The sequence below is a fragment of the Panthera onca genome, chromosome A1 (genome assembly GCF_046562875.1).
Source record: "Panthera onca isolate mPanOnc1 chromosome A1, mPanOnc1 haplotype 2, whole genome shotgun sequence".
Classification (NCBI taxonomy): Eukaryota; Metazoa; Chordata; class Mammalia; order Carnivora; family Felidae; genus Panthera; species Panthera onca.
Genome location: NC_138339.1, coordinates 46,319,708 through 46,339,685, shown reverse-complemented (window position 1 = coordinate 46,339,685; position 19,978 = coordinate 46,319,708). Strand labels below are relative to the sequence as shown.

Here is a 19,978-nt window from a genome sequence, read left to right as displayed (position 1 = left end):
ATAACATGATGTACAAACCTGTTGAATCACTAAGTTGTGCACCTGAAACATAACATTGTGTGTCAACTATACTCAATAATAGTAATAACAACCACTAAAATACATGACAACAGTAGTGTGAAATCAGAAGAGGGGGTGATCAAAGGTGAGGTGTACTGGCTGGGAGTAGGGTAAGTATATTGATTAATTTTAGATTCAAGAATACACGTTAAATTTTCTTAACTATTCAAAATGTAGAAACAGAATACTGAACTTTTATAGCAGAATAGAGGGAAAAAGCAAAATGAGAAAAAATTCCCAAAGAAGTCAGGAGAGAAGAGGAGGAAGAAACATAAAAACGTGAGACAAAAAGAAATGCCTGAAGACAGCAGGAAAAAGCCTCCACTAAAAGGTGAACTTCTGTAGAGGGAGGCTGTTCGATGCTACACACTGTGAGCCTACCATAGCGTCTGGCACATATTTCCACTTTTGATAGATGTCAAATGACTGAGTTTGGTAAGTAAATAAATAAATGTTTGGAAGAATGGATGGCATAATAAAAAAAATATATCTGGTCTCTGTCCCAAGTTCCTGGCACAAATCTCTGAAAACCCTTGGAATTTCCAGAGTGGCAGGAGTGCCTTTTGTCATTCATAAGTCAAAGGGAGCCCCTTTTGAGCACAGGTGAGTTTATGCTAATAAGGTGATGTAGGGTGGGACCCCCCCAGATAGCTTGAGGATGGGGCTGGTCACCAGAAGGGGCAGGGGGCTGGGTTGCAGATTAAGATATACAAAAACTCTTGAATAAAAGGATGTGATGAGCTTCTGGGGTGGTAAACATGAAGGAAGAGTAGAACACCCCAGTTCCACTGTGACAGAAGCTCCTGTACTCAGGACCCTTCTGGACCTCTCACCCTATGCACCTCTTCATCTGGCTGTTCACCTGTATCCTTTATAACACCCCTTATAATCAACCGGTAAACATAAGTAAATATTTCTCCAAGTTCTAGCAAATTAATCACACCTGAAGAGGGAGTGGTGGAACCCTCTGATTGATAGCCGGTGATCAGAAACCCAGGTGAACTGGACTTGTGATTGGCATCTGAAATGGGGGCAGTCTTATGGGACTGAGCCCTTAGCCTGTGGGGTCTGATGCTAACTTGAGGCTGACAGTGTCAGAACGGAGTCAAATTTGTAAGACACCCAGTAGCATCCACTGAGAACTGGAGAACTGCTTGATGGTTTTGGAAAAAAACCCATCGGGATGGTAAATGAATGAATCTGGTTAGCTGAATGAATAAATGTATGAATAATATAAAACTTCATTTTGGCCAAAAGACTCAGCCTTCTCCAGGCACCACTTCATTTATCAGAATTAGCCAACAAATTACAGACAGGACAAATTGGGTTTCTCTCTTCTCCCTGGCCACTGTCTGGGAGCAATGAAGTATGAGAAATACAGATGGACAAGAAAGGAAGTGACAGAAAGGGGACTGGGTCAAATTAGTCCCGGCTTATGGAAAAGTCAGCAGAATAAAAAATCATGTACAGGAGGTAGCTTCTAGTTTTGAATTATATTATTTATTCCCTCCTGTCCATTTCTATGACTAATACCCTAGTTGAGGCCCTTGATACCTATAGTAGCATCACAAGGCCCTCCACTGCCCTTTGTCCCTCTTCTATGTCCTTGTCCATCCAGACTCTATCCCATCACCATACAGAGCCAGCATATCACTTGCCCCCAATCCTCCTTTCTCAGATGTTTCAGTGGGTCCCAACTGCCTCATGGAATCCAGTTCAAACTTCTCAGCCTGATTTTTGAGGCCCTTGGAGTTGATTTTCAAGACCTTTTCTTGTACCTTTCCCCCTGAAGAATACTGGACTTTGGTCAATAGGTCCCATGACCCTTCTAACCTCTTCTACATCCTTGCTCATGCTGTTCCCTTCAACTGCCATTCCTCTTCTGCCATCTTTGTTACTGAGGTTGTAAACACTCCTCAAGGCCTAAGGCCCAACTTGGATGTTAACGCCTCGATGGTGCTTTCTGGTACAGAACTAAAAATAAATTTTTTCACTTCTTGTTCCATAACACTCTGTTTATAACTCTCTTATGATTCTCAACACATCTTAGCTTATGCTCTACCTGGAAGGCAGTTAGTCTAACGGTTAAGTACACGGACTTTGAAGTCAGACAGAAGTGAGATTGAATCCATATCTGCCATATCATAGCTGTATGCTCTGGGGAAGTTACTTAGCTCCTCTAAGCCTCAGTTTCTTCATCTGCAAAATGGGGAAAATCTATATTAGAGGGTTGTTCTGAACATTAAATGAGATCATGCCAATCAAGCATATAGTATACACAGTAATTACTGTCATCAGAATACGTGTATATGCTCACTCTTCCATGGATGTGAGCCCCCTAAGAAGAGTATCCACATCTCATGATGTTTCTACATTTCCTTCCATCTCTTCTAATACCTAGTATGGTGCCGCACACAGTGCTTTTCTCAAATTACGTAAAATAATTTCTAAACCAAGAGGTAATGTTATAAATACACTCTCAATCATGTTGGTACCAAGTCTGGGTTCTATGGGATTCTTAAGGTTTATTGCATTTGTTCAATATTCAATGGCTTTCATGTCCCTGGAAACCCCATATGCTCCAGATTTTACTAAACAATACTGACACCTTATTAGGAAAACAGCCACGGACCGGGAGAATACATTCCCAAAACATGTATCAGACAAAAGACTTGTATTACAGAATATATTTTTAAAACTCTTAAAATTCCATAAAGACAAACAACCCAAATGAGTGAAAACTGGCAAAAGATTTTAACAGGCACTTCACAAAAGATACAAAATAGCCAACAAACCCATGAAGACAGGTTCTTCGTGACAGCACGCAAATGTCGTGTCAAGAGGCGTGAATATTGCACACCCCACAGAAGAGCTAAAATTGAAGACTGATCATTCCAAGTGTTGTCAAGGACGCTGAGCAACTGGAACTCTCACAGGCTGACGTGGGCACTCAAAGCGATACAACCACTTTGGAAAACAATTTGGCAGCTTCTTAAAAAATTAAACATATGCCTACCATACCACCTAGCCAATACACTGTTTCTGGAAGTACCTATCCACCCAAGTGAAACAAAACCCCAGACCTGTACACAAATGTTCGTAGCAACTTTATTTGTACGAGCCAAAAGCTAGAAACAACCGAAATGTCCACCAACATGAGAATGGATAAACAAATGACGGAACAGACACATAATGGGAAACTGCTCAACAATAAAATGAAACAAGCTGCTGATACACAGGAGGACATGGAGGAGTCTCAATGATCATCTTGCTTGCTGAAAAAAGCAGGCAAAGAGGAACACACATTGGGTGAAGTTCTATGCAATTTCTAGAAAACACAAGCTCATCTAGAAAGATAAAGCAGGTCAGTGACTGCGTGGAGACAGAGGGAAGGACTAGTTACAAAAGGGCACAAAGAGGGGTGCCTGAGTGGCCCAGTCACTTAAGCATCTAACTTCTGCTCAGGTTATGCATGACCTCAGGGTTTGTGAGTTTGAGCCCCCAGTCAGACTCTGTGCTGACAGCTCTGAGCCTGGAGCCTGATTCGGATCTTGTGGTCTCCCTCTCTCTCTCCTCTTCCCCCACTGGGGCTCGCGCTCTCTGTCTCTCTCTCTCTCTCTCTCTCTCTCTCTCTCTTTCAAAAATAAAATAAAAATTAAAAAAATTAAAAAGACAAAAGGCACAAAGAACCCTCCGGGGGTGATAGAAATGTTTATTATGATTTCGATGGTAGTCTCACAAAGTTTATACATATGTTAAAATGGATTAAGTTACACACTCTCAAAAGTGTGCAATTTATTGTATCTCAAATACCCCTCAACACAGTTGTCTGAAAAATATGTACTTAAAAAATTTTTTTTTCCTTATAAAAACCAACCACAAAATAAAACGAGCAGGATGTTCACCAGCAAAGTAAGCAAAACCTAAAGTTGGTCTGAAAGCTGCTCTTGGAAGCATGGCCTCAAGCACAAGGAGCGGCGGGGAAGGCCAAGAGGCAGGAAGCTCGGCAGACAGGCCTCAAATCGCAGCAGGGAGCACCATAAATGTGGCTTGGATAGGACCAGCGTTCTGTGGTTGCCTTCGTGGCAAAGCTAATTTACTCAGCGGCTGAGTCCATGGCAATCCAGCACTTGGAGCCTGAGACAGTTGTCAGGTTGCATTCCTGTGGCCTTTTTTCTTTCCCTGTGTGCATTTTCAAAGAGCTTCCTGGGTGCCCATGGAGCCTTCACCCAAGAAGAGAGCTGTAATGGGAGATTTCAGGTATGGCTGGACATCCCAGATCCTTGGGGAAAAGCAGAGGCACAGCTTTTGCATGGCTCCAGGCAGGGGTGTGCAGGCTGAGCAGGCACAACCCCGGGGGGGTGGGGGGGGGTGGGGGGGGCGCCATTCACAGACACCTCAGTGCAAGAGGTGCTCCAGGAGCAGTGCAGGGAGGGGAAGGGAAAGTGACTCGGGGAGGCCGAATCCCCTGCTCTGGCCCTACCCCCAAGAAATACTGAGCACTCCCAGTGCACCCTTTATCCAACATTATTTTAAAAGAAAAGCTTAAAAATGAAATGTCACTGGAACGAGCAGGGAAGAAATTCGTTGCCCTCTTCGTTGCCTTAGCCCTCGTCTGCTGGTACCTTGTACTTCCAGGCGTCCTCATTTCCCCATCTGTTGGGTGGAGAGATAATCCCTACCCTGCCCACCTCACTCATTTCACCCCTGCCTGAAAGCCTGAGGTGCACACAAACCTGAGATTCTTGGAACAGAGGGGTCAGACTGGCAGGCCATGGCCAAGAGCCAGCGGGCACAGATGGCTTTATTTAGCTCACACAATATTTAAAACTCAGGAGAGTCCATATTAAAAAAAAAAAATCTAGAAATCTAGAAAACCCAAAGACCTGGCCTGATTGGACCCGCATTCCCAAGCAACAGCTGGAGCTGAGGAAGGAACAAACCCTTTCCCACTTGCCCACAGCCCCAGCCACAGAACCCTTCACTCACTTATGTCACAGGCTGGGGCCTGTGGGCGTTCGAGTCTGCTCTCAGATCAGTGAGAAGGGCAGTTGGACTTCACCTGGTCCAGACTACCCCTCACCCAGGACACTGGGTGACAGGCCTGTAAGATGGCCCCCACCTTAAACACTTCTCTTGATGAGAAACTCATCCATCACCTTGGAGGATGCTCTTGCTTACACCTTCAAACGGAAGGTCTCTCCCACCCTCAGGCCAGGGTTCCACTTTCCTTTCATGCTCTCTCCCTGCCATTCAAGCCTTTCAGACACAGCCACTGGTCCTTCTATGAAAACCTAAACGTCCAGTGTCTTTAGCCCTTCCCTTTAGAAACATTTCCTCATCCCTCGGCATTCCAGCACTTTCCTCTGAGCATGTTCCACTTTATCTCTGCCACATGTGGAGCTGGTGGATCCTTCCTCCCCATTTTGTCCTACTAAGCAGGTCAAATTAATTATGAACACATGTTCCTACATGGTTTCTCTCTGGCAAGAGAGGCAGCATCACCGAGTACTATAAGCAACGGTAAATATGTTCTGTCGGGTTTAGTCTCAACATCCTCATACGGATAAAAATAGACCTCGTGGCATCAGGCAGGATAATTCATACTCTCTACAAATCATTTCTGAACCAGAAAAATGAAACATCAGGGATTTCCAACATTGCAAAAAATTACATAAGTCTTGGAGTGAAAGTAATTGTTTTGAATTTTAAAAATAAGTACCCCATATTCTGAGGTTGCATACTTTTTATGGAAAGGAAATGAAAAAATATGCCAAAATTCCCTAGTTCAGACCTCAGGGCAGAACAAAGACAAAAACAAAAATTCTCTCTCCTGTGCTTCCCGTGGGTTTCTTGAAGATCAACATTTCGGGAGTAGAAAAAGCACTGGGCCTTTATTTTCTTTTTTTTTTATGTCTTAAAGAAGTGTGTGTATGTGTGTGTGTGTATGCATGTGAAAGAGAAAGAAAGAGAGAGAGAGAGAGAGAGAGAGAGAGAGAGAGAGATTGATTGAGATCTACAGAAATCACTTACTATATCTGTCTCTGGATCTAGTTTTCCTGTTTTGTAAAATGCCAGGCTTGAAGGAGATCACTGAGAGGTCCTCAAATCTGCATGAGAACCACTTGGGTGTGCACATGCAGATTCCCTGGCAGACCCACAGAAATTCTGCATCCTGGAGGGTGGGATGAAGCCAGGAAGCTGGTGTCTGACAAGTGCCCAGGCGACTCTGATCCCCCCCAGGCTTCTCATCTAATGATAACATCCCAAGCCATTTCTCCATCCCATTATTTGGCATGCACTCTGTTGGCAGGAGGCGTGCTAGGGCCATGGGGGTATGATGGTAAACCAGTCACACGGGCCTGGGTCTCAAGGAGCTCATGCAGGGATGGGGGTGGTAGACAAGGAGAGGTATCCACGGAAATGGATGTGGGTCCTGGGATGTGGCTGGGGCCATAACACCCATAAATGCACAGGCTGCCATGGGAACCCACCCAGACTGAGGAAGGCAGGGTGGTCAGGGAAGGCTTACTGGGGGAGGTGATGTCTCAGCACAGCCTTCAGTAGCATGTAGAGGACCTGGCTTTGGAAAGCCCAAACTGGTAGCATGCTCAAGGCCTGAGAACCAGAGCCAGAGTGGATGGGCTCTGGCTTAGACCCGAGGGGACTGGCGGGAGAGCCGGAAATGGACACCGGAGAAGGTGGCAGGGGCCAGGTCATAAGGGCCCAAACAGCGACACCAAGAATTCTGGATTTTAGCCTCAAGGCTACAGGCAGCCATGGAAGGGTTCTAAGCAGGAAAGGAACATGATCAGACTTGTGTTTTAGAAAGATCACCTGGGCTGCTGTGTGCAGAATACGCTGCAAGAAGAAAGCAGGAAGAAGGAAGCAGAGTCTGGAATAAACAAGGCTTCTTTCTTGGCTGTGAAGGCTCAGGGCTAGAGGTGGCCAGTGTAGTGAATGTCAGAACAGCTGGGGACCCCAATTCCCAGGGAAAAGCTGAGGCTTTTGACTTCTTATCCCAGGTCCCACTTGTATGATCACTTTTCCTCACTGGAGGAACCCACACTCCACCCACATACCCACCTGCCTAATTCTGTCTGGGCTGCTTGCTTCTCTCACACTCAGAAAGGGAGACAGAACCTGCCAGCTGGTCTTAAGGTATCAAGGAACAAGAGGAAGAAATGGCTCTGAAGAGAAACATCCCTCATGCTTGCCCCTTGGGAATACACATACGCTCTTAGTAATAATTTACCTGTGGCCAGCACACTACAGTTTTCAACACTTTTGATCCCCACACCTTGCTGGGGGGACTCCCAGCACTCCTGGGAAATAGGCACTCCCATTGCAGAGAACAGGCAACTGAGGCCCACAGGGCTTGTGCACCTGGTGCAAGGGTGCAGAGACAGTGGGAAACGGAGCAGAGGCTAGGAATTCATTCCACGGCTCTTTACTGCTATTGATCCCTGAGCCCATGGGGCCTGTAATTAATTAAAATGTCTCTCCTCAACAGTGGAGACCACAAGCTGGAGAATTCGATGAAAACGATCTACCCAGGGTGGAAGTGTTTCATCTTGAAGTCCTCGGAGGGCTTCTGAAATGAGGGGGACTATGAGGTGGGGAGGGGAAGATGCCGCAAGCCTGTGAGGAAATGTCATCTGGGCTGAAAATGCCCACGCCGAGAAGGCTGGCGCCGCGCAGCTCTTGGGCAGTGGGAGTAACCCTGCTCCTGATGGAACAGGGGATGGCGGCTGGGGTGCTGGGGTGCTGGGGTGCTGGGGTGGGAAGGGAGCCAGGAGGAGGGGGCGGGGCAAACCACACAGAGTGCTCCTTTTCCTCTTCCCCACTCCCGACATGTCTATCTGGGGCCTGTCGGGTCAGTAAAACCGCCCAGCTTACTTGCAGAAGGGAAACCAGCCTCTAGACACTACTATCACCAAAGAATTAATGGCTATTTTTAAGCCCTAACGAAGTGACAGTCTCACAATGAATTTCCAGCAGTTGGTGTATGCGGTTGGTGACCATTCTTTCCGTTTCCCATGTGGGAAAATGAAGGCCCAAGACAGTTAAGTTTCACACAACGATGACAAGTGACACAGTGATTCAAATCTAGGTCTTTCTGACTGCTGAGCCTGTTTTGCTTGAGGTGGGGCTGGTGTTTGAGGGAGAGGCTGCTTCCCCAGATTTATTTTGAATACAGGGAAAGGAGGGATGTGCTCGCTCTGTGTGTATGCGTAGGAACCTTCCCTGATTTTACTGCACTTAGAAGGTAAGGGGCGCCTGGGTGGCTCAGTAGGCTAAGCGTCCAACTCTCGAGTTCAGCTCAGATCATGATCTCATGGTTTGTGAATTTAAGTCCCGCTGATGGGCTCCGTGCTGACAGCATGGAACCTGCTTAGGAGTCTCTCTCTCCCCCTCTCTCTCCGCCCTTCCCCAGCTGGTGTGCTCTCATTCTCTCTGCCCCTCAATAAAGAAATAAATAAAACTTTAAAAAAAGAAGAAGAAGAAGAAGGAGGAGGAGGAGGAGGAAGAGACAGCAGCACGGCAAGCTGGAACTCCCTCCATCTCCTTTACTACCTGCCTTCTTGGGATGAGAGAAGGGAACATAGCAGCAGACAGGGCTGGGGCAGTGCACAGACACCAGTACCACCGGGAAGAGGCAGCAGAACCTCGGATTCCCATGGCAACAAGCACTCCACGACCAGCACTGCCCCCCTGCCCTTACAACACACTCTGTGAGCGGGGAAGGTGGGGTGATACCCTCATTTTCCACAAAGGACAGGGTTCTAACCAAATCTTGGGATCCATCAGCATCGAGGACTTCAGGCTGAAGCCACTGTGGTTCACAAAAAAGGGGAACAACAGGAGTGGGGTCACAGAGCTCTGCCAGACAGAGAGGCAGAAAAGACATCCCGTGAGTGAACAGGAAGGAAATGGGGGCTGCTTGGCTTCAAGGAGGCTTAGGGGTGAGGGGTGATCTCTGTATCATTCTATGTGTTCCACAGCACTGGACTGATTTTTATGGGCACATTGCCCAAGAGGCCTCTGAGCACATGGGGGAAAAAATGGGACAGGGGGTAAAATGTTATGGGCTTATAATAAAAGCATGACCATCTGGGATTGGGCAGAAGAAGAATTTCTCACTCATGAGCACAGGTCATGGATCAACAAAATCTAGAAGTGAAAAATCTGCCAGGGTCCACTCACAAGTAAAAAGCAGGTGCTCAGACATAAACATGAAAATAAAAATAGAGTTGCCAGTAGGGCTTCTTCTATGCAAATATCATGTTACCTAAATGACCTGGGGCATAATTTAAGAGGCAAGCAATGATGGACTAGAAGAGGGTCCCAACTACTCTAACGGATGTGTTCTGTGAAAGGGTGGTAGGTTTTCAGTGAGTGAAGCCTTTTATTAGTCAGTTGCATTTTGTTATTATACATTTTAACTTTTCAAACCAATAATATGTCCTTAGTGTAAAGTCAACCAATGAGGACAATGTGGTTTTCTGATCAACATAATCTGACCTCAGGAGTGAGAGACAAGAGCTTACAGCTTACATCTGCCTCAAAGTACCGTTTCTCTCTTTTGCTTTACTCAATGCTGAGAAAACTTTTTGATATAATAAATAGTAGATACACTTGATGAATAAGTAGATGTATTTTTTTTTTTTTTTAACACAGCCTGCCCTATAATTTCAGGATTCTCTTCAATTAAACAGATGCTGGAAGAATAAACTGGTGACCTCCGACATGTAAAAATGTAGTACATAATACACGTAAGTGATTTAAAAACATGTTTTCTATTATTGTAGTTTAAAAAGAGTCAACACAAGGTGAAACCATGTTTACAGAATCCCTGAAGACCTCCAGAGACAGTCTGTGGAGTGTTCACCGGGATGGTGTCTGAGGTCTTTCCAGCCCCAGCTTCGGCCTCCTCACCATTACATCTTGCACGGGGAGGAATGAAAACCCCAGAGGCAGGAGCAGGCGTAAAGTAAACAGGCTTTCCACCAAGTGCTGAGCCCGGGCTTCCCCTTTCAGAAGGGGAAGTGAGGAGAAGAAGAAGAGAAGGAAACAATTGCGGCCAGACTGTACCTTCTCAGATGAATCCGTATCTACCTATAGCTAAAACAAAACAAAACAAAACAAAACAACCACACCAGTTGAAAAAGAGAAAGGCATTCAGGCACACAGAACTAAGAGGGCCCTGCCAGGTCGTCTTCCTGCTCTGGGGCTGCAGGCTCAGTCCTGATAACTCAGGAGCTTCTGGTACGGAGAATACCAGATCCCCCAAACAAGCAATTCAAATACTTTGGAGACTGGCTGACATACCTCCAGCCACAAAGTGTACAGAGAGCAGATCTGCATAACGCATGCCATGGCATGCTTACTCATTTTTAACCATGACATTATTCTTTTGCTGTCTATCTTAGGGAGAAGAAAATCACTGGCATGTCCTATAGCTTGAAGAAGAAAACTGGGATGATTGGGAGAAAGAAGAGGGAGAAGTGGTGACCTCCCCATCCCTGGAGCTATTCAAGCCAAAGGCTGCCACAGAGGGGGTTCCTCCCCCACAGTGAGAAGGCATACTAAAGGATTCCTAAGATTCCCTTCCAACTCAAACTGCGTCTAAAAATAAAAGCAACCCTTGTAAAACTTATATTTAAAAACCCGTACAAGTTATACATGTGCGCAATCATATCTCAGTACCAATAACGGTATAATGGCATTTACAAAAGCACTTTTCCAGCACAGATTTTCTCAGATAATCATCGCCACAGCCCTGCAACGCAGCTATTACTGTCATTATCCCCATTTTAAAGGTGGGACCGGGCTCTGAGTTTAAGCAATTGTTCTGAGGTCAGACAGCTAGAGAGCTGACAGCTCCAGGCTTCTCTCTGACATTTCTCCTCCTCCTCCTCCTCCTCTTCCCTCAACCTCTCCTCTTTCTGTCTTCTGGTAAGTACAGTCTAACAATGGGAAAATGGAGGAGAGACACTGAGAGCGAGCCTCTTATACAGATAACTGACTGAACCCCCTCCCATCACTTTGCGCCACCAGAGGATCCAGGGAGGGCTTACTCATAACCTCCTTGGGTAATGAATATACAGAGATGTGCAATAATTTTGAAAAAAAAAAAAAAAAAAAAAAAAAAGAAGGCTCATGCATATCCGAATTTTAACAAGAGAAAATTAGTCCCCTTTTTTAAGTTTAAAAAAGGAAGTGTTTTAGTCTAAAGTGAGGAAATGAAGGGAGGAAGATTTTTTTTCTTTTTCGAAGTGGGTTCTGTCATTCCCACGGGTGGTGAGTGAGCACACACTGCCTCTGAGATCACAGTGAATGAAACATTCGGATGAATTCCATAATGAACTGGCGCAGTCGACAAATGCCCATTCATTAAAAGAAGAAAAAAAGATTAATTTCAAAAGATAAGTCCCCCAAGTTGGTTATGGGGTTTGAATTTTCAAAAGGAGCACCACCTGGTCCTTGATTTTGTTTAGAGGCTGATTTGATCCTCAGAATTCAAATCGAAACTGATTTTGCTCAAAAATGTTTTAGTAAAGAGGGTGTGGGTAGAAGGAGTGATTCCCATCACACGGCCTTTCAGTATACCAATTGCTTAAAGAAGCCACAATTTCTCAAATGGTTGGAAGGGAATGAAGAGGCCCAGAGCCTTGCACCAGAGTTTCATGGTTTTTAAAACACACTTTCTCCATATTCTTTCTGACGGACAACCCTGGAGGGAAGGCCCTCGGAACCCAGAAAGGTTTAGTAGTTGGCTCAAGGGCCCACGGCACAGACTTATATCCTAACTGGCATTCAGTCCGGTGCTCCTCGCCTCTCAACAGGGAAAGCACTTCCAAAGAAAGTTGCCAACTCACGTTCAGCTTCCTAAAACCCAGCTTGGCCACTCTCGGGGCCTGTGCAGAGGAGGGATTGGGCAGGTGTCCCTCGAAGTATCCACATCTTCATGGAAGAAAGCAGACACTGGAAATGGCAGAATCAGTCACTAAAGATGCACTGCATGTTCAGCCTGGACAAGTTCTTTGTCCTTGCAAATTTGTAAACCCTGCACATGAAGAGGGCGGCTGTAGTTACCACATGCTTCTCCCATTTCAACCCTTTATAACAAACTAACGCAAAGAACTTGAGGTGACAGCACAGCTGTGTGTTTGACTGTGAGCTGATAACAGCAGCAGTAGTTAAGGCTTACCACACGCCAGGCACTACACTGAGAACATTAAGCAGTTTTATATGCATATTACAGAGGAGGTAACGGACATGCAGAGAGGTTAAAGTCAGTTACCCAGGACTCTAAAGCTCTGAAAGTACAGGAGCTGGAATTTAAACCTACAGGGGCCTGTAGTCTTAAGCCCTCTGCCACTTACTAGCTGTAGGATCTTACATAAGTCACTTAATTTCTCTAAACTTTACTTGCGTAATCTGTAAAATGGGGATAATAATAGCAGTCCCACAGGGCAATTCAAAGCATAAATGAGATTACAGAAATGAAGCACTTGGCACCAGGGCTGTCCTACTGCACGATTCCAAGGAATGCTACTCACAAATAGAGATGCGCCACGAGGCGGTCCCCCTTGGCACAGCGCCCACCGCGGTGAAAATGCTCAAGTGCTACCATCAGTATTCATTATCATTGTATGACAGTGCCATGATCAGGGTCAAGAGCCAAAGTAGGAGCTGCTCATCTGCGAAGGCCCAGCTCAGGCGTTCCAAAGAGCTCCCTTGGGTTACCCATTCGGACTTAGCTTGCCACGGAGTATCTTGGTTCTCATGACCAATTTCCGAGCATGTCTCACCTCCCCAAGCAGATGTAAACTTCTAGAGGGCAGACGGTGGTCCACGCCTTGGATCCCCTGAACCACCTCTAGTGCCCAGCACGCGGTAGGCCCTCAGGAGCTGTGGTGGTTTTAAAATGTGCCCAAGTTCTTTCACACTCCTCCCTTCAAGAGGTGGGGTCTGCTAAACTTAGTGACTCACATCCAACTAACAGAGCAAAGCATACACGACAATGTGCAACTTCTGAGACTAGGTCACACAAGGAACTGTGACTTCCTGCTTGCTCTCACTCTCAGATCACTCGTTCTGGGGTAAGCTAGCTGCCACACAGTAATGACACTCAAGCTTCCTTACAGAGAGGTCCAGGCATTGAGAAATTGAGGCCTCCTGCAACAGCCATGAGAGTGAGCCTTCTTGAAAGCAGATCCCCTAGCCCCAGTCAAGACCTCAGATGACTCCAGAGCTGGCCAACATCTTGACTGTAATCTCATGAGAGACCCACCATGAGCCAGAGCCACCCAGCTGAGCCTAGATTCCTGACCCACAGAAACCACAAGGTAATAAACACTGTGTTAAGATACCACATTTTGGGATAATCTGCTATACAGCCACATATAACCCATACAGGAACCATGTGGTGGGCTTAACAACAAACAGACAACAGGGAAGTTGTAGTTTTCAGGTAGGAGGAGTAATCCTCATACTTGGATGAGAGCTTCCCTATTATTAAACTAAAAGAGAAATCAGACGGAAGACCCAAGATGGGCTGGCTTCACCCACTCAGGCTTTGGCTCAGTAATCACCATAGGGAAGAGGAGAGGGAATGTGGAGTACTCAGGCTAAGGCTGGCCGAACAGCTCAGTGCTTCACCCCCTCAAAACACACAGGCCTGCGGCCCAGATGAGGGACCCAGCTCCAGCCAATCCTTCCCCACCCCCAGCTGATCCCTCCCCAACCCCAGGGCCATGCTCCAGCCACACAGCCCCCTCAGAGCTCCCCAGAGTGACCAAGCCCTTCGGAGAGCACTCCCCCTAGCATCCCTTTTCCCTTTTGTTCATTTGTTTCTATTCACTGAATTCTTTACAATACCTTATTGTGAAGTAACTTTGAACTTAGAGAAAAGATACAAGAACAGCATGATGAACTCCTATATATCTTTCATCCATGTTTGTTGTTACATGTTTTATCATTCTCTCTTCCAGCTATCTAAACTTCAATTTTTTTTTTTTTTTTTTTTGTCCTGAAACATTTGAGAGAAAGGTGAGGACATATAACCCACTACTCCTAAATTCTTTAGCGTGTATTTCCTAAAATAAGGATACCAAAGTCAGGAAATTTAACACTGATACAATACTAACAGCTCATCTACAGTTCCTAAGTTTCCGTAATGTCCTTTATAGCTAATTCTTTTTGGCCTGGTTTGGGATCTAATCCAAGACTGTCCATTCATTTTCTCCTTGATAGAATATGTTGTATGTCAGGCATTGTGTTAAGGCACTGGGGATAAAATAACGAGGGGGAAAAACACACATAGCCACCAACCTCATGGCACTCACCGTTTCAGAGGGTGACACAGTAATCAACTAATCACACTAATTATAAGTTTGTGTGATCACAAACTAAGATGTGTGTTAAAGAGAAAAGGCCTGAACCAGGATGAGGGCTGGGGGTGGGGGGAAAGATGGTCAGAAGGCTATCCTGAGGTTAAGACACCTGAGCTGAGATCCGAAGCGTGAGGCGGTGTTAGCCGAGCCATTTGTGCACGTGTGTGCACATGTGCATGTGTGTTTGTGTGGCAGGGAGACTGGAAGAACACTCCAGGTAACAAGATGGCTTGTTCAAGGTCAGTATGAATGGAGGGCAGGGGTGGCAGGGAGGGGAGTGTTGGGAGGGGGCGTGAAGTGAAGTTTAGTCTTTACCTTAGCCAGTGGCATAATGGACATTTTCCAAAAGACCCCTCTGGCTGCTGTGTAGAGAAAGGTAATGAAAACACATGACACAACCATCCCTTAGCCTCGATTTCAGGATCCAAAAGCTTTTTCTGTAACTTTTTTTTTTTTTTTTTTATAACTCATTTAGTGACAAAACCTGGCCTGAATGGACACGAAGCTACTTATGCTCTTTATCCATTTAGCATGAATATTCTTACATTTTTGCCACAGAAAAAAAAAAAAAATAGTATGTTCTGGTTATGGAGAGCTACCCATAGACCCCACCAGGGCTATTATATAATATAATATATGCACTGCATCAACTTCCCTAAATCAGAAAGATTCTTGTGCCCCTGACCAGTTTATTGCCTCCCAACCACAAATGCACCTTCCTTGTCTGCTGTGCAAAAATAGATCTGGGCCCTTTAAACACTTTCTCCCTCGCTAGACAACATGATGTTAATAGTAATCACGGTGACAGGTCGAAGATGATAGAGAGACACTGTGGGAGGAAAGGGTTTTCCTGTATGTTTTCTATCCTGGTTCTGGTACATGTGCCAGGCAGTCAGCACAGATGACTTTGTTACCAGCTGGACCCCAAGACCTGACCTTTACTGCTCACCTGCTTGGACCCACCAACCTCTGTCCTACACTTTTCCTTACGCTCTTTTTTGCAGCTTCTCTCTTAATTCAGGCAAAAGACCCAAGAGGCAAAGCATCTAGTGATGGAAACCAAAGCCACCTCTCAAGCAATGACAACTGCCCGAAGGGCTCTGGAGGCCCAGACCACACAGACCAGTTTGAGCCTAACCTCTGACCTGTACCTGTACAGACGGACCGCGGAGTGACCCATGCAGCTCCCTTGACACTAAAATCTCTGCCCAAGGAGGAGCACAAGCCGCACTTACATAGCATACAACGTACATATAGGCATGACCTTACGTTCGCCTCTACGTAACGATGAATAGTCCTCCTAACCCTGAGTGAAAGCAACCCATTCGCCCTTGTCTGGGGGCTCACGGCTTTGGAAGTTATTCCCCGTGATCTCCTTATTTGCTGCAAATAAAGTTTCCTTTGTGTGACCATGCCACCTGGTCTAGTTTCTGTCTGTGACTCACCGAGGAGCGAACTCACGTTAGCCTGATGACCACGTCTCTGGCACAGAGCCAGCCAGAGCTGCAAACACAACGTTTCTATCGTCCGGCCACAGTGTACAACGGCACCAAGCCGCCAGCAGCCTCCCCCTGTTACCCACTCCCGTGGTATTGTAGCCGACTGCCTTCTGGGAGGCGCCTCACCACGGACAGCTGTCCCCGGCACCCATCACTGGCGTGGCACCACAGCTGCTTCTCTACCATTCGCGAAGCACAGCTGTGCCCTCCCCAGTGAAGCCAAGATCTCTGCCTGGGGGCCTCTTCTACGAGTGCTCCGTCTCAGCCCCAGGAGGGAGGATCTTCCTTTCGAATTCCATCGCAACCGGGACGGGGGTGCTCCTTGGTGCTCTACCTGAGCCCTACGGGGAGCCACTGCTCCTACATCTGCTATCCCCACATTCTTTACGCTATATTTAGAGCACTTGTTACTTCATAGCAGTCAATCCTTCATTACTGCAATCTCTTGTCAGAGTTCATAATTCTTTATATTAAGCTTTCAGTGTTTAGATAACTGGGCGGTTTCTCTCACCTGATTGAACCCTGACTAACGTAATTCTGAAACCTAAAATGTGCCTTGTACAGAGGGTTTAGGCTAAGGGATTCTGGACCTAAAGTAATAAGAGCATGTATGGAGCACTTCTTGTATGCCAAAGCACTATCCTGACTGCTTTGTGGACAGGAACTAATTTAATCCTGATGGCTATCTGTTGAGGTAGACTACTACCGTGCTCATTTTAAAACAGAGGACAAAAAGAGATTCAGTAACTCCCAACATCACACAGCTAGTAAAGGGCAGAGCTGGGATTCAAATCCAGGCAAGCCTGTGGCTTTACAAGGCTAGGAGTGGGGCGCCTGGGTGGCTCAGTCGGTTAAACGTTCGACTTCAGCTCAGGTCATGAGCTCACGGTTTGTGAGTTCGAGCACCGTGTCGGGCTCTGTGCTGACAGCTCAGAGCCTGAAGCCTGCTTCAGATTCTGGGTCTCCCTCTCTCTCTCTGACCCTCCCCTGCTCACGCTCTGTCTCTCAAAAATAAATAAGTGTTAAAAATTTTTTTTTTCTTAAGGCTGGGAGTGAGGTGGGGATGGGGCAAGGAGAGAGGCAGCAGCAGGGAGACTGTGCTTCCTCTACTGTGCTCTCAGGGCCCAATGCCCACTCCACCGACTGCTTGCATCCCACTGCCCTGGAATTATCTGCCTAGTGGTCCAGCTGGCCTCAAGGGCAGACACCATGTCCTTTCCTCCTGGAATGTCAAGTGCTTAGCAGAGAGCCAGCCTGGGCACGTTCAGCATTCAGTCAAAATCCAATGGATGAATGACACATTGAATGAAGCAGAACTACAGACCCAAACACCAGCTGAACAACTAGCTGAGCCTTCCGAGTCACGTCCCATGCTTGGAGTGCTCTGGCCTCACGAGTCCTGTCCTGGGAGCCCCTCTGTGTCATCTGCTCTCGCATGCAGACATCTGACAGTGATTGACAAAATGACCTCCTGGATCTCTTCCAACTCTTGGTCCCATCAGAAAGCAAATCTGGTCACAAGACTTCTCTGCCCAATGCCCTTCATGTCTCTGGCAACCACAGGGTAGAGTCTAGTCCATGGACCTGGCCCCACCTACATGCTAGCGTCTGCCAGGCCCACTCCTGGCTTTACTTACTAGGGGACAGCAACACTGAACTTGGAAGGCCCTCAACACACCATGCTGTCTTCCCCTTTCTGGGACTGTGCTTCCCCTCCACAGAAAATCCCTATGCTCCCCATTCTACACCCAGCCCTTTGCCTGCCTGGCTAAATTACCCCACTCACCTTCAAAGACTTAGGTGACGATTCCCTCCTTGAGTAAGCCTTTCCTGCTCTACCCACCCTGCCCATCTGGGTTAATTTGCTCTCCTATGTGTTCACATGGAACTTTTACCTGCAGTTACCAGAAACAGATCTCACTGTATTCTAAATGACCTGTTGGGTGTATGGAGTCAAGGTTAGTGGTGAAGGCTCAGGACCCTGCAGGCCAATCACAGTTCCATCAGTGACCAACTATGTGACCTTGGGTGTGACATTTCCTCTCCATGGTGCTTAGTGCCCTCCTATAAAATGGAGATATCACAGTGTGTACACCATTAGGTTGCTGTGAAAACTAAGAAAACCTTTTATGTAAGGTACTTAAAACTGTGTTGGGCAAAGGTAGCCTGCATGGGAGTTACTATTATCAGTATCTGATGCTCAGAGGCTGCAAGTTATGCCTCTTGGTGGCCTCACTACCTGGCATGGTGTCCAGACCACAGCAGAGTATAGTGGACAAATGAATGGACTCCACCCACATAGCCTCCAAAGTAGCCCACAGCCTCCATTACTTCCTGCACTGCCATATCCACCTCTCTGAGCCACCCCTCTGTTCAGATCATCTTTTGTGCAAAAACTGCCCATGGCTTCCCAATTTCTGGAAGTCCAGCCTCCCCAGCCTCCCAGCAGAGCCCTTGTGATCTGGCCCTTACCTCCCTGCAGTTATTTGATATCTGAAGGTTCAGTGACTTAGGCATACTCCCTGTTCCTAGAATAGGTTCCCCGCTTTCTGTGAGCTGAGAGGTCCCAATCCTTCCCTGGGGCCACCTTAAAAGTCACCACCTTTCAGAAGTCCTTCCTGACCTAAATCAGTGTGACCTCCTCTTCCCAGCACCTCACAACACCAGGCTGACCCCTCCCACGGTACTAAGTACGCTCTGCCTTGTGTTCTACATCACTGTGTACTTGTCTATATCCTCTATAGACTACAAGCCCTCTGAAGGCAGGGGCTATTCTCTGTACTTAACACATAGTAAGCCTCCAAATCAAGTGAGTTGGGACCCAGAACAAAAATAGGTGGTTGAAATTACTGTAGTCAAAAGTCAGAAAAAGAAAGATAATAGGGTTAAATAAAAGGCAGTATGCATCATGTTTACTCATTGGTATTCCAGGCTAATGGCTAAGTTTAAAAAAAAAAAAAAAGGCTGATCTGTTAATAAGGAGTGTGGCTTTAAAGAATACATACGTGCAGGGTAATATGCTAATCCTCCATAGGAAGAGAGGCTTTTTTCATGAGTTAAAAGGGAATCGAAGTAGCTAGAAGAGATTATGACAATTATCCCTGCCTTGCAGAGTGTTTTATCCACCTCTACCCAAACACAACGCATCAACACACTCATGCACACCCATTAAACAATCTGATGAGAAAATGGAAAATGGTCCATGTATTGGTTTCCTGGGGCTGCCTTAAAAAAGCACCACCAACTAGGTGGCTTCAAATAACAGAAATTTATTGCCTCATTGTTGTGGAAGTTACAAGTTCAAAATCAAGGTGTTGGTGGGGCCATGCTCCCTCCAAAGCCTCTGGTGGAGGATGCATCCTTGCCTCTTCCAGCTGCTGGTGGCCTGAGGTATTCCTGGGTTTATGCCAGCATCACTCCGGTCTCCTCCTCCATCTTCCCATGGCTCTTTCCCTCACTGTGTCTCCCCTCTTGTAAGGACCTAAGTCAATCATATGGGATTAAGGGCCCACCCTACACCGGCAATTAGTTAATCTTAACTAATTACATCTGCAATGACCCTATTTCCACATAAGGTCACATGCTGAGGTACAGGGGTTAGTTAGGACTTCAACATATCTTTTAGAGGACATGATTCAACCCATAACATTCCATTCATCCATGCTGGGAGAAGGACCTCCGAACCCCCAAGGTCACACAGCAACTAAAGTCATTTGATCCACCAGGAAGAGACTAGAACATGGGTCAGCAAACCGCAGCCTGCAAATCCCGTCTGCTGCCTGTTATTTTGCAAATAAAGTTTTATTGGAACACAGCACACTTGTTCATTTATGTATTGTCTCTGGCTGCTTTCACACTACAACGACAGAGTTGAGAAGTCGTTGCAGAGACCATATGGCCCACAAAGCCTAACATATTCTCTGGACGAAAAGAATACATAACATACACTGGCCAAGTTTGGAGATGGACTTTATAGATACAGGAGGAAGCCCAGGCCCACATGGCAGTTCTCTAGTA

At 46.4% G+C, this 19,978-nt stretch overlaps 1 protein-coding gene across 4 annotated transcripts in view; it reads right to left on the bottom strand.

Annotated features, from left to right (window-relative positions):
- The window catches only part of GALNT10 (polypeptide N-acetylgalactosaminyltransferase 10), a 222,223-nt gene that overhangs the window by 189,573 nt on the left and 12,672 nt on the right, over nucleotides 1–19,978 (bottom strand). The window contains exon 1 of one of the 4 annotated variants that reach the window (XM_060634791.3): nucleotides 11,943–12,048. The exons of the other annotated variants lie outside the window; for them this stretch is intronic. The gene's annotated coding sequence lies outside the window, so the exon portion shown is untranslated. Of the gene's footprint in view, nucleotides 1–11,942; nucleotides 12,049–19,978 lie in introns of those variants that run through there. 4 annotated transcript variants of the gene reach the window in all.